At 35.6% G+C, this 12902-nt stretch overlaps 1 protein-coding gene across 3 annotated transcripts in view; it reads left to right on the forward strand.

Annotated features, from left to right (window-relative positions):
* The first annotated feature begins 5931 nt into the window (after positions 1 to 5931).
* LOC106060999 (FERM, ARHGEF and pleckstrin domain-containing protein 2-like) overlaps positions 5932 to 12902 on the forward strand; it is a 118433-nt gene continuing 111462 nt past the window's right edge. For all 3 annotated transcript variants that reach the window (XM_056011786.1, XM_056011785.1, XM_056011789.1), the window contains exon 1: positions 5932 to 6469. The gene's annotated coding sequence lies outside the window, so the exon portion shown is untranslated. The remainder of the gene's footprint in view (positions 6470 to 12902) is intronic.

The following is a 12902-nucleotide window of genomic DNA, read 5'->3' on the forward strand; positions in this document are numbered from 1 at the left end:
CATTGAGTTCAGAAATTGCAATCACATATATTTGTTTATTATCCAATAACGTCTGGCCATGGAAAAGCATACCCATGATAATGGGCTCAACTTCTTGCTTGTAGATGTATGCTTAGACAATAATACTTTCTAGAGGAATATTTGAGAATTGTCACACATTGAGAAATGTTAGTCATTTTGAGATGGCATTTTTTAAATGTATTTTTTTGTGTAAATGTAATTTTAGTGTATTTTTTTGTTGTTGTTTTGTTTTATCTCTAATTTCTTCCATCTTTTGCTGCTTTTACCTATTTTCCATTCCATGTTTTTAATGTGTCTTCAACTATGTGCCTCAAAGATCTAATTTTATGACCAACAGAAGGTATTTTTGATTTGTGAAAAATACAATATTTTTTGTTACATGAAAATTGGAATAAAATATTTTTTCTTACAAAAAAAAAAGGCTTATTTATTTCTTAGTATTATATCATTCTCCTTTATGACAAAATATGCAGGTCGCAAGTGGGTCTGTGAAGTCCTGAAGCATTGTAAGTCCTCTTTAGTAATTGTACTTACTCTTTGGTATGTCTTGAACATCTAAGTAGTGTTACATATGCTTTCTATTTCTCCGATCTTTTAATTGCATTGCTTCCCTTGTAATGTCTGCTGCTGAGAGAGACTGGAAATGTCTTTACACGATTTAATTTTATGAAAATTCTTGGGTGTTTTTTTTTATAAAAAGTCTTGGGTGGCTCTCTTGTCTAGTGGTAGGCGTCGGACTGTCATTTCGAAGATTCCCAAGGTCGTGCCTTGCCGCTCCGGTTCAGTGAACCTGCAACATGGAGGATGAAGTAAAAGTATCCATTTAGGATCTTGCGATCTATGGCCTAAGGGGACAGATGATGTAAAGCTCATCTGTTTCTAATGGTTACAGAGGGTGTCATGTGGCCAGCACATTGAACGACCGCCTTTACTTCCCCTATGTATGACATTTAGAGTTGGGTGGATTCACGGACGTCCTAAACAAGCAAAATAGACAAAATCCATTTTTAAAAAACAAAGCTTAGGCCTATCTAAAGTGGGAAGAACTCCGTCCTTAATAGGCCTACTATATCGAACAATAATGTACAAGCTATTTCTCTTATTCTATATAAAAAAATAATAAATTACCGATAATTAATTAAGTATTTTTGTTAATTGATTCACAGATAATTGCTTAAAGTATAACCTTGATCGGAGAATGTGCGAGGGAGAAATAGCGCTAACAATTATTTAAGGGGACTAAACCCAACAAATTTAGCCATGTCTGTAAATACTGAAGTATTAGTTTTCCTTGTTTGCTATAAAACAAAATAATGAATTACCAGTAATTACACTTTTTTATATTATTATAATTATTTATTCATGTCTTGTCTATGTCAAGGAATAATTGTGCGAAGTTTCAGCTTGATCCCAGAATGGGTGTGGGAGAAATAACGTGTACAAACATTTTACCACACAGAGTAAGTTGATATAAGCTGTGTAAAAATACAGAAGTTCATAACCCCTGAATCGCCAGGATTTGAACTCGAGATCCTTCATTTCGAAAGGCAGTCGCTATATCACTCAGGCACCGCGCCCTTGCGGGAGGTTGGAACTAGGACGCAATATTCTTCATTCCTGAAGGATATTTTGAAACTTAGAGATTACAAAAAGCTCTGGGATGTGTAATAGGTTCACTCTCTCCATCGGCCTATCCAGACTCAATCTGCTGCAAGTTTTTCTCTGTAACGTCTGTAAATGGGAGAGATGTTTAGGTCAGAGCAGCCCGATTTTGCATTCGAAAGAGCTTTAGGCCACTACACCTTACAGAAGAATCTCTTGGACTCCAAGCCCAATCAGTGCTACAGTTCATGATGTCTTGTTGCAGTCTGCACCCACTTAATACTTTTCTTCAGAGTGTCAGAACAAAAAAATAAATAACAAAAAAAAAGACATTCTTTTTTTGTTTGTTTTAGAAATAAGTTACGTTCCTTCACGAATGGACCAAAGTTCCACAGGGCGGCAGTGGAAGAGCTCGGTCAAGTTTTGAACTCGGAAACATCGTGACGAAATTTCGAAGCGCGTGCCACACGACCAGGCAGACGGCCTATTCTAGTACTGCTATGGAATATCTCGCCACGCGGCATCACAGATCTACTACGTTTCATGATAAATGTGTTTGAAAAGACTGGCCAGTGTTATGAAAACTTGTAACCATTAGAAATGATTAGGTCTAGTTAAATACAAACGTCGCTAATAAAATTCCTTTGAGTGTGAAAATTGACTTGAAAATAGTTAAGTTATTTTGAGTTTGTAATGGGCTAGAAGTGAGAGATTCACTTTGTGATGGTAGTGGGCCAGAAGTGAGAGATTCACTTTGTGATGGTGGTGGGCTGGAAGTGAGAGATTCACTTTGTGATGGTAGTGGGCTAGAAGTGAGAGATTCACTTTGTGATGGTAGTGGGCTAGAAGTGAGAGATTCACTTTGTGATGGTAGTAAAAGTGTAAGCATGACATTGCGTTTATAAAAGCCTATTTAAAGCGACACTGGTCAGAACTTTACGCCCTATATCACTTTATGATAATATGGATTTCGAAGCTGAGCGGACTATTGTTTCCCTTTCAGATTTCCCCTGTTTAGCCTCCTACTGATGTGGTATGAGCTTTGAACTGTCATCTCCATGGTTCCAGGTTTGAACAGTGCCATCACGTGAGAGGTTTGGGCTCGGATATAAAAGTAAAAAAGTAAAGTTCCCCTTTCAGACCTTGTGATCTAAAGGGCAGATGATGTAAAGGTCATCTGTTTCTGTGGCCTACGGTTAACGATGGTGTCATGTGGCCAGAAGACCGACCAACCGCCTTTACTTTTCCCAAACTAATGTCAGGTCCAAATAAAGCTGGGTGGACTCAGAGGTGTCCAAAGATCCCGAAATAAAAAAAATTCAAGTCTTCATCAGGATTCGAACCGGGACCCCCGGTTCAAACGTCAAGTGCTTTACCACTCAGCCACCTTGCTATAAAAACAGTTAAGTCTGTAACGTTGAACCAAGCTGACTATTAATGGTTACTTTTGGTTAACTGAGGAAAACAGTCTTTCACTGATCACTTTGTTAATACGTTCTTACAACTCTCGTTAAGTTTATAGTGTTTGCTTTATCTCAATGCGTTTTTTTAGGCCTAATAATTATTTATTGGCCTACTTTCTATTTAGTAAATAAACGCATGGCAATAAACACACAAACCTTGCATATTGTTGTGTCGCATGTAGGCCTACTTGCATCTTTCTATCTGCCCGTACTTTTACTGGTGTGTGCAATTATCACTAACAAAACCAGGCGCAGAAACACAGATCTCAATAAACATGTTTTCATGCAGACATTCCTTATATGTAGGCTATAAGATCTAGATCTGTGTATAGGGCAATATAATCATAGAAAAACACTATGAACTAGCAGAAGAGCATCAATTCCAACTGTTATATATTAAAGAAAAGGGGTGGAGGCGACGCTGGTCAATTTTTTATTTTATTTATCTCGCCAATTTATCTTTTCAGTCCATTTATTGAATAACCAAGTAAAATGACATTTAAAAAAAAAATAAATAAAATATTTCCTCTTCCGATAAAACCTTTTAAACTGTAGCCTATACCGTTTTTGTGAGAAGCGTATGCAACAATGTCGACTCAAATGTCTTTAAATAAGACATTTCTTAGTCTCCGCTAATGTGATTCTACGCGAATTTAGTGTGTCAAAATGGTCGAAATTCTCCTGTCTGCTGTACATAATAATTGTAAAGACTTTTGTGAGGTAAATAGACAAGATTTATAACAAACGAATATTCACATCTGATTAGAATAAAATCACTAAATTTAGAGACGCCTCAGGACAGTAGACTAAAATAAAACATTAAAGCAACAATTATACATAAAACACGACCATAATTTACAAATACAAAATCTAATTTTGAAAATGTTCAGAAAGACACAAAAAGAAAGGCACATGCCTTGTTCCATATGCTAGGACAAATGTGTACAAATGCTCCTTCTTCCCTAGTGCTATATTAGGACATGGAATGGGTTGCCTGAGCCAGCCAGGAAAACCAACGACCTAACACAGTTTAAGTCACTGATTAATATGCATGACTAGATTGACACATGAAATACGTAACGCATTATTATCTTCCCATTTGAAGTGATGTCTCTAATTTATAAGATAATATATTGTATGTACTTTACATGTGATGCTGGTCAGTGATACTGGCCTGTAGTTTTCTGGATTAGACTTCGCAAAATTTAAGTCATTGGTTAACAATGCATGACTAGATGCATGACGCGTACGTAGGACGTAATCATCTACTTTTGTCTGTATTATAGGGGCCTACAAGATAAGAATATGAGATCAGATTTTTTTTTATTTTTTTTTAAATAGTGGAATGGCATTAGCTTCTTTCCTGTCCCTCAGAGCAATATCTTAAGTGATGCATGACAAAATATTTTGAACTCAGGTTCGAACTCGTTGCTTAGCTCTTTGAGTAATAGCCTATATCTGGAAGACCATCAGATTGTATGATATAGTCTAAGCCAAACGATATATATTTCTTTCGGAATTTTTTTCTGAAAATAAATTTAAAAAAAATAGTGTTTTTCCTTCATCGATCAGCTTGAGACCCATGCTAAGTACGGTCATAGGGAATTTTATTTTCGTGAGGGATACTTATCTATTCTAATCACTTTTAAAAAAATATATAAACTTCTATGGTGCATTCACAGCACGAAACCGTTAGGACTTTCAATGATTTGGTGCATATTCAAAAAAAGGGGGAGGGGAATAAATGCTGCAACGATAAGATAGCCTAGATGTCTTTCTGCTGAGCCCAAAACCGCAAGGACATTTCTTTGACATTATCGTGATCATGAAGTGATGTGACCACAAATTTAAATCTTAGAGTTGTTTTCTATCTACAGAAAATCTGGTCATTTGGTTATCTAGATTTCACATGACTTAATCTAGCCTTTATTCTCTAAAGGTCGATAAACATTTTAAGTGTGTTTAACTGTTTTAGTAGCTTTTGTGACAAAATACTTTAGAACTAGATCTAAATAGATTTTTTTTTCCTTTAATGTTTTGAAAATACTTGAAAAATAATTTTTGAAAAGAACTAAAATGGGCTCACGGACAATTTCTACATATCATTAAAAAAAAAAATAATAATAATATCAGTTACTGGTTAGATAATTGTTTAAAAAAAAAATGATCCATGAAAATGTGGATATTCGTTCTTCGATGCTTTTTAGCGTCGGAGATACGAAACTGTGGCTAGTTAAAAATCAATGATATGAGGACGCGATTCGCCTGTGCCAGATTTAGCAGCCAAATTAAAGCCTGTGTAATATTTTAAAACAAAAATAAATAGATAAATAAATAGAAATAAATAGGTGCCTCTAAATAATAAGTCTGTACAAAAAACTTTTAATTATTCTTGTATACATACATAACATATGAAATATTTTATTTAATCATAAAACTTTATTTTTTTTATTCTTCTACATTTTGTATTAATATATTTATATAAGCAATATGAATAATAATATAGCTATGAAAAAGATATTCAATAAAAACTACTTCTTCTTTGTAATAAACTTTATAATATAGACATTTCAAAAGCAGATGTTTTTTAAACATATATAAAATGTTCAGAAGATAATCTACATGAACAACGAACATGGCCTATATTATTCGTTGTAATCTTTTATTTAAGCCTTATTTTTTAGTGCTTTAATGTATATTCAGTTTTATGTACAAAATTAAAGGTATTCATAAAGTTTACGCCTTTATTTGGTCACGCTATAGAATAGATCTACAATGTGTTGAAATAATTATTATGACAGTGTATTGAAAAAAATCTGGGGTTTTCTTATCCTTTTTTTTTTTTTAATTTCTGGAAAGGGGAAAAAGGTGGACAATATGTGCTATTGGTTGTCGTTCTTTCCGACTTGACGGATACTAATATGGGTGTTAAGTGAATGAGCTTTAGATTATTAGAATATTTGTTCGCTGGATATTACACTATATTTCCAACAGCTGATGATATAGTCGGCAATTTAATACATTTGGATTACTATTTTGAGTGTTTTGTTGTGTTGTCTGTTTCATTAAATATTGAGGAAATATTGCTGTCACAGATACTAGAGTAGATCTAGACTAAAAAATACTGTTACAGTGAGAATACAATACACTGACCGAGACTGAGAATGAGATTAGTGATTAGTGAGATTCAGATTGTGATTGTCACTTGTGACAACTTATTGTGAGAATACTGAATAGAGTTAGATTTACTTCAGTCATTTCTAGAGTAGTTTACTCCTAGATCTAGATCTAATTTTGTATTTTACTAGCCTAGCCTGTGTTTAAATATTTATATAATTCGGACCCCTGGGCCTGAGCTGTGGATCGTATTCTTAACTAAGAACGTAAGTACAAAGTACTTAACATACTACAATAACTACATAGACATAGGGCATAGTGATAGTGATAAGTGATACTATTACTGATAGTATTAGATCTAGTATAATAAATAATATATAATATTATTATAGATCTAGATTCTAGATCTATCATCTAGATCTAGATTAGTCTTAGAAGAATATCTACCAATCATCTCTAATAAACTCTAATTCTAATTATTATCATTATGTCTAATATCTACTCTAGATTCTAGATCTATAATATAGTTAATATAGACATTATTTTATAGTATAATATAGATCTAAATATTTATAAGTAATATAAGATAGTTTAGGTCTAGATCTAGATCTGTACTCTATAAATAGATCTATCTACTAAAGATTACAATTATATTTTTATAAATCTATATTGAATATTCTATATTAGTATATAGATCTAGATCTATATGTAATATACTAATAATACTATATATATATGGATATATATAATCTATGTCTATACTGAGTCTATAGATAATAGACCTAGAATGAATAATAGAGATATGACTAGACTATAATCTATACTATCTATACCCTAACTGCCTTCTATCATGCAATTGTTTAGTTAATCTATACTCTATACCATGATATTATATATAGAATGACTTGATATAGATTTTATAGAGAGTAATCTAGATCTACAAGATATATTGATCTACAACGACTAGACTCTAGATTAGTCTAGATCTTTTACATTTTTTATAAAATATATAGATCTACTACTAATCTGCAAAGAAATATATATATATACAATATAGATTCATATCTAGATATCATCTAGTCTAGTAGATCTATAATATATCTACTGCTGATAGTCTTATAGCATATACAGGTATATAGTTATAACAATATTATATAATATTATAATAGTTGTATTAAATATTATATATAGGAGTTTAAAAAATAATAATAAAGGAGAATGTATTGAGATTTTATATATCAAAGGGAGGGGGGATTTAAATATATTCACACCAATCCTGTACTTCACTTTAGGTTATGCCTACCAATGATCAACTTTTTCTCTTCAAAATTTAAAATATAATTTCCCAACAAAATGTATTTAATAATAAGTAATGATGCAAAACACAAGTCACATTAAATACATTTCAAGTACTTATGACATTGAACAATTGCTTAGTGCCTGCTTATGTGTAAGACAAGAAAGGAAATATTTTTTAAATTATCAAAATATGTTTGTGTATATATATATATGTATGTATATATATATATATATAATTGAATTGTCCAGTGCAATTTTAAGTAACATTAAGTTACTGCATGAGTTTAAAATGATAGTTTTTGTAAATATTTTCAATGAAAACATTTGACTATTTTTAAAACACAAGTCCACTGGTTATAAAATTGCATAGAGCTCACAATGACTGATAAAATGTTTTTTGGTTCAATTTGGATTTCTTTGAATGCAGCCACAAATTCCTTGTGTTATTTTTGTTGTTTGTAAAGTTGAATGTCATATGCAGTTCAGTTAGACTATCAGTGTTTGTTTTACATGTTTCGGATTTGAAAACTATTACATTCGAGCCAGAGGAGTTGCAATGGCTGAGTGGTAAAGCGATTGGCTTCCAAACCAAAGGTTCTGGGCTTGAATCCTGGTAAAGACTGGGATTTAGAATTTCTTGATTTTATGGCTCCTCTGAGTCCATCCAGCTCTAATGGGTACCTGATGTTATTGGGGAAAAGTAAAGGTGGTTAGACGTTTTGCTGGCCACAAGACACCCTCCTTAACTGTGGGCCTCAGAAACAGATGACCTTTGCATTATCTACCCCATAGATTGCTAGGTCTGAAAGGGATACTTTACTTTTTTACTAATATATTCTAGCTCAAACCCTCCCACAATGGCACTTTTCAAACCCTGAATCATCGAGATGATAGTTCAAAGCCCATACCATATCAGTAGGAAGTTATCTTGTATTGAACTATACCTGAGTAAAGGGGGTGGGGAATAATTGTGCATTTTGTTAGTTTCCATTTCATGTAATAATTTATTGATATTGTGTGACATTGATTGATCAGTTTGTGAGAGTAGTCATCAACGTTGGTATTGGATTCGGTGTAGTGTTTTGTAGTCCTTTTGTAGTACTGTAACCACTGGTGGAATGGACGTCACAAAAGGTTGTTGGTCATTAAAACTGGCTCAAATGTTGCTAGTAGTCTAGGTCTAGGTTGAAGAAGCCAGTTCACCTGTTCAACTTGGTCCCGTACTAGGCTAGACATGTGTTGACTCTACCAAACAAAACAAACTTTCCCCTGTGAGGGGATCTCATTTTGTCTCTTTGTGCTGTTATGTGCATGTGTGTTTGTCTGTCTGGAGTGGGAGGAAACAGGAAACAGCCATGAAGAATGTGCTGACCTTGCAAAACGTAACTTTTTTTTGAATCATGAATGAATGTTTTTTTTGTTTTTTTTTAAACGTATAGATCTAGATCTAGAAGTTTTTTGTGTTTTTTTTTTAAACCATGAAGTTGTATAAATAAACCAAAATGGCGTAATTGTGTGTCTGCTACCTGCTTAGATCTATGGCTTTGTTATAAGAAAGGCAGCGAACGTTGAGCCTTGATTGATCCATTTTAAAATCTACGCAAACTTATAGATTTTTGTCAAATGTATTTCATTATACTCACAACGGCGCTTGTCAACCGATTGTTTTAATAGTTTTTATTAATACAACTATAGCATGGTCGCTGTCAAGTTCATTTATAGTGTTGTTATTTCGACATTAGATTCTGTAATGTTTTGTTTTTATTAGGCGCTTAACAAACATTTGTCACGTTGTGAAATAGTTTGGGAGTCATCATTACATCAAAACTCATTTTTTGACATTTTTGTGTCCTTCACTGTTATTATATATAGTTCAGTGCAGTGGTATTATTATACAGCTCGGTGTTGCGTTGGCCAAGAAAGGTCTTAAGCGTGCGTCTGATAAGGTTTATCGTTCTTAGCTTCACCAGATTGATAATCTCTCCTTTAGAGACTTTTTTTGGCCCGGGGGGGGGGTGTATGGGATTAATTAAACTAGGGGAAAATATTTATTAATTTTTAAATGGCAATTAAAACTTGCAAGTTTTGGGACCCTATCGACGCCAGCATTAGTACGTTCTCTATCCAGGACCAAATACGCCATTGCTACCTTCTTCGATGTTCGCCGAACACAAGGAGATGTTGGCAAGAACGAATCACTCGGGATCGCAAACTGTAGATCTACCACACCGTCTCTTGGTGTTTTAAATAGTTTTACCAGTCTGTGTCTTAGTCTCCACAAGGTGAAAACTGTTAGTTACAAGAAGAGGAGGTGTGTGTGTGTGTTAAAGGGGGTCGGGGTCAGGAGTAAACTACAGCAGTAACTTGTACCTTCTGTTTGGAACACACCATCGTTGACCTCTACAGTATATGTGTGTGTGTGTGTTGTACTTTTGGCAGCGTTGTTCTCTCCCCTCCCCCCCCCCCCTCTTTTTTTTTCTTTTCCCCTCTCTGGGACGTTCTGATCTTAAATCTACTGACTGCTTGTGAACTTGTGATTCATCGATAACATTGCAAGCCACAGCGGGCGCTTTCTTTTCTTTGGGGCTGAAGTTCTCCCCCCCCCCCCTCTTACACGCAGGCGCTGCTCCTCCCCCCCCCCCCCCCGTGCCCCTGTCGTTGTACGGACTGGAGTGGTCTTTTGACGGACACGCTATTGTAGTTCATTTGTGCTAGAACTTGAGGAGAGAAGAACGGGCAGTCACCGGGTGTGTGAATACAAGAAGCTTCAGTCATGTCTTAGAGATCTTTCCCTTTTTTGAAAGCCTTTCAAGAGTTTTACTTGCTCTGCTTCTATTCATATATTACTTAATTTTTGAAATCACTATGACATTTACTTACTTTAAAAAAATATTCACGATATAGAATAATATAGATGTAAGTTTTGATAAGGAAATGAAGAAACAGTGAGTAGAATAAAAACAAACAAATGGACAGGCTCTCATCCAAATCTGAAGAAAGACGACGCCTATTATAAACTATCCTGACGCGACCGACGTATAATTTGTTTCTTTTCCAGAACCGGACACAACAGAATAAACCATCACATGCTCCGGAAGCTGAAAATGGGGACTAGTGAAATTTGTCCTTGTTGGAAGCTACCATTTAATGCAAAGTAAAGTAGCGATATAGCATAAAACACTAAACAATACTTTTTCTTACTCCATATGACAAATTCATAATCAAAAACACTCCAGACTACGAAACGGGGGTATTTGAATCAGTCAGTAGAGTTTAATTCTCTAATTGATTTGAGAACGACGTTTAACTCATGGTAAGACGTAATTATTATTAGTGTTTACAAAGCTTATATGTAATTATAAGATAATATTGATCATATATAATTCACACTTGGGCACGGTGAGTGGTCAGCACCTAGTGATCTCCTCCTGCCCGGTAGTTCCAATATTGCTTTGTCCCTGACACGCTGTGTTTCGGTGCCGAGATTATGGGCCGGCCTGTTGTTAACATTACTGCCCGCTGGCGATCGTTAGCTCGGACAACATCGATCAGGCCGGTGGTCATCTGGATTAAACAACGGCCTCGCCCTGTCACGGCCCAGCCCGCTCACTTAGTGTGTTTTTTTTTCCCTTTCCTGATGCGTCGCTGAACCCTCCCGCTCTGCTTTCCGCTTGGCGAGCTTCCGAGACAGTAGGCAACGACATTGATTGCATTTTCGGTAGGCAATGTTTGCGTCACAGCTGTTCAGTAGGCATAGTTTCTGTTCAACTTTTTTTTTCTTTGGTAGGCATAATTTCCGTTCCGTTACAAAGTTACATTCTTGGTAAAAAAATGTGCACATATATCGATGTGTCTTTGATGAATGAGCCTGACTCATTATTTAACTTTATGAGTGTACATTTTTCTATTGCTGACAAGTCCTTCTCAATGACACATGCTATTTACCATTGACAGTTTCGGGGGCAGATGTTTTATGTGATGTTTGACCAATTCATCAAAGCAATTAGTTGCCCACTCCCCCACGCCACGTGACTCCTGCACCTCCTCCCCCACCAAGCCCCCAATGTAGTGTGCTGCAAGTGGCCTTCCTGTTTTATTTCTGGCTATTGATTACTTCACGGGTTGGCCTCAGAGGCGAAACCCCAGGACAGATGCTTCACTCATTGGCTTTAGCGGCTTACCAAGACAGTGAAGTCCAAATTGGAAGTATAATAAAAGTCTATGAAACTTAGAAGCTTGGGCAGTAATTATACATTGAACACAACGTGTACTGTATAAACCAACGATATTTTTTTTTTGGCTGTATTTTCCGTTATTTCCCCCACCCCCCTTTTTCCGAGTAATATAGATTTTAGTTTGGTTGTATAAACACTAACGTTTTGATTGTATCTATTACCATCCTGATTTTTTTCTGCATTCTTCGTCAAAATGTTTGTTACGTAGAAATTGGAATCTCTAACATAAAATTTATCATAAATAAATTTAGCAGTATTATATATTGGGTGGCAAATAAACTTGTTATTACATATTTTTAAACGTAAACAAATGACGTCATATTTATTGCGTAACAATGCCTAAGCCTGTACATTCTGGATGTGATTGCTAGTCTCGGCGCTGCCTCTCTTTCTCTCTCTCACTCTCTCGTTTCTCCGTTTTATTGTTCTCGGGCATTGTGGGGCATCCATTTAACGAGCTTTTTTTTCTTTAAAAAAGATTTTTTGAAACAGCTGAGATAAGGGATTAGGCTAGACTAAACGTCATTGTTAAAGGGCTGATGTATGATCTCTGGTATGTGTGTGTGTGTTTGTTTGAGTGGTACTGCTGTCTGGGTGATACATTGTCTAGATGCCGGTATCTTTTGTCTGGCATTGACAATGGAGAAACTCTGCTTTGTAGACACAAACACTGGCCTCATGACAGCTATGGTTAGTCCTGGAGCCCTGGAGAGAGAGGGGGCTGGGCAAATGTTGTCTCGGATGGACGACGATATATTTATTTAATGCTTTTCATTAGTGAGGATTCCGTAATGGGCAGTCTCTGGCATCGATTCCCTCCTGTTTGTTCTCCCCCCCCCCCCCCCCAGTCGGTCTCTCTCTGTTCATTGACGGCACCTCTCGCAACACGCGATCAGAACATCGTTACATGACGGCGCTGTGACTGGCCATAGAGATGTCTGAGCCGAACTTGCGTTTCGGGCCTGGGTTTTTTTTGTGTTTGTTTGGTATACTCTGTGAAAGTATAGTGATACATTGTAAGTGTTACGATAAAACGATACATAAGTGGGCCGCCCCTCTTAAATCACTCACCTATATAGAGTTAGCTTGAGTGTCTGAGAGGTTCGTTTCATATTCCACCCTATTGATCTGCGTGGGGCTGGAAGCTAGTCATTAAATACGAATT

This window comes from Biomphalaria glabrata, chromosome 15, assembly GCF_947242115.1.
Source record: "Biomphalaria glabrata chromosome 15, xgBioGlab47.1, whole genome shotgun sequence".
In the NCBI taxonomy this organism is placed as follows: domain Eukaryota; kingdom Metazoa; phylum Mollusca; class Gastropoda; family Planorbidae; genus Biomphalaria; species Biomphalaria glabrata.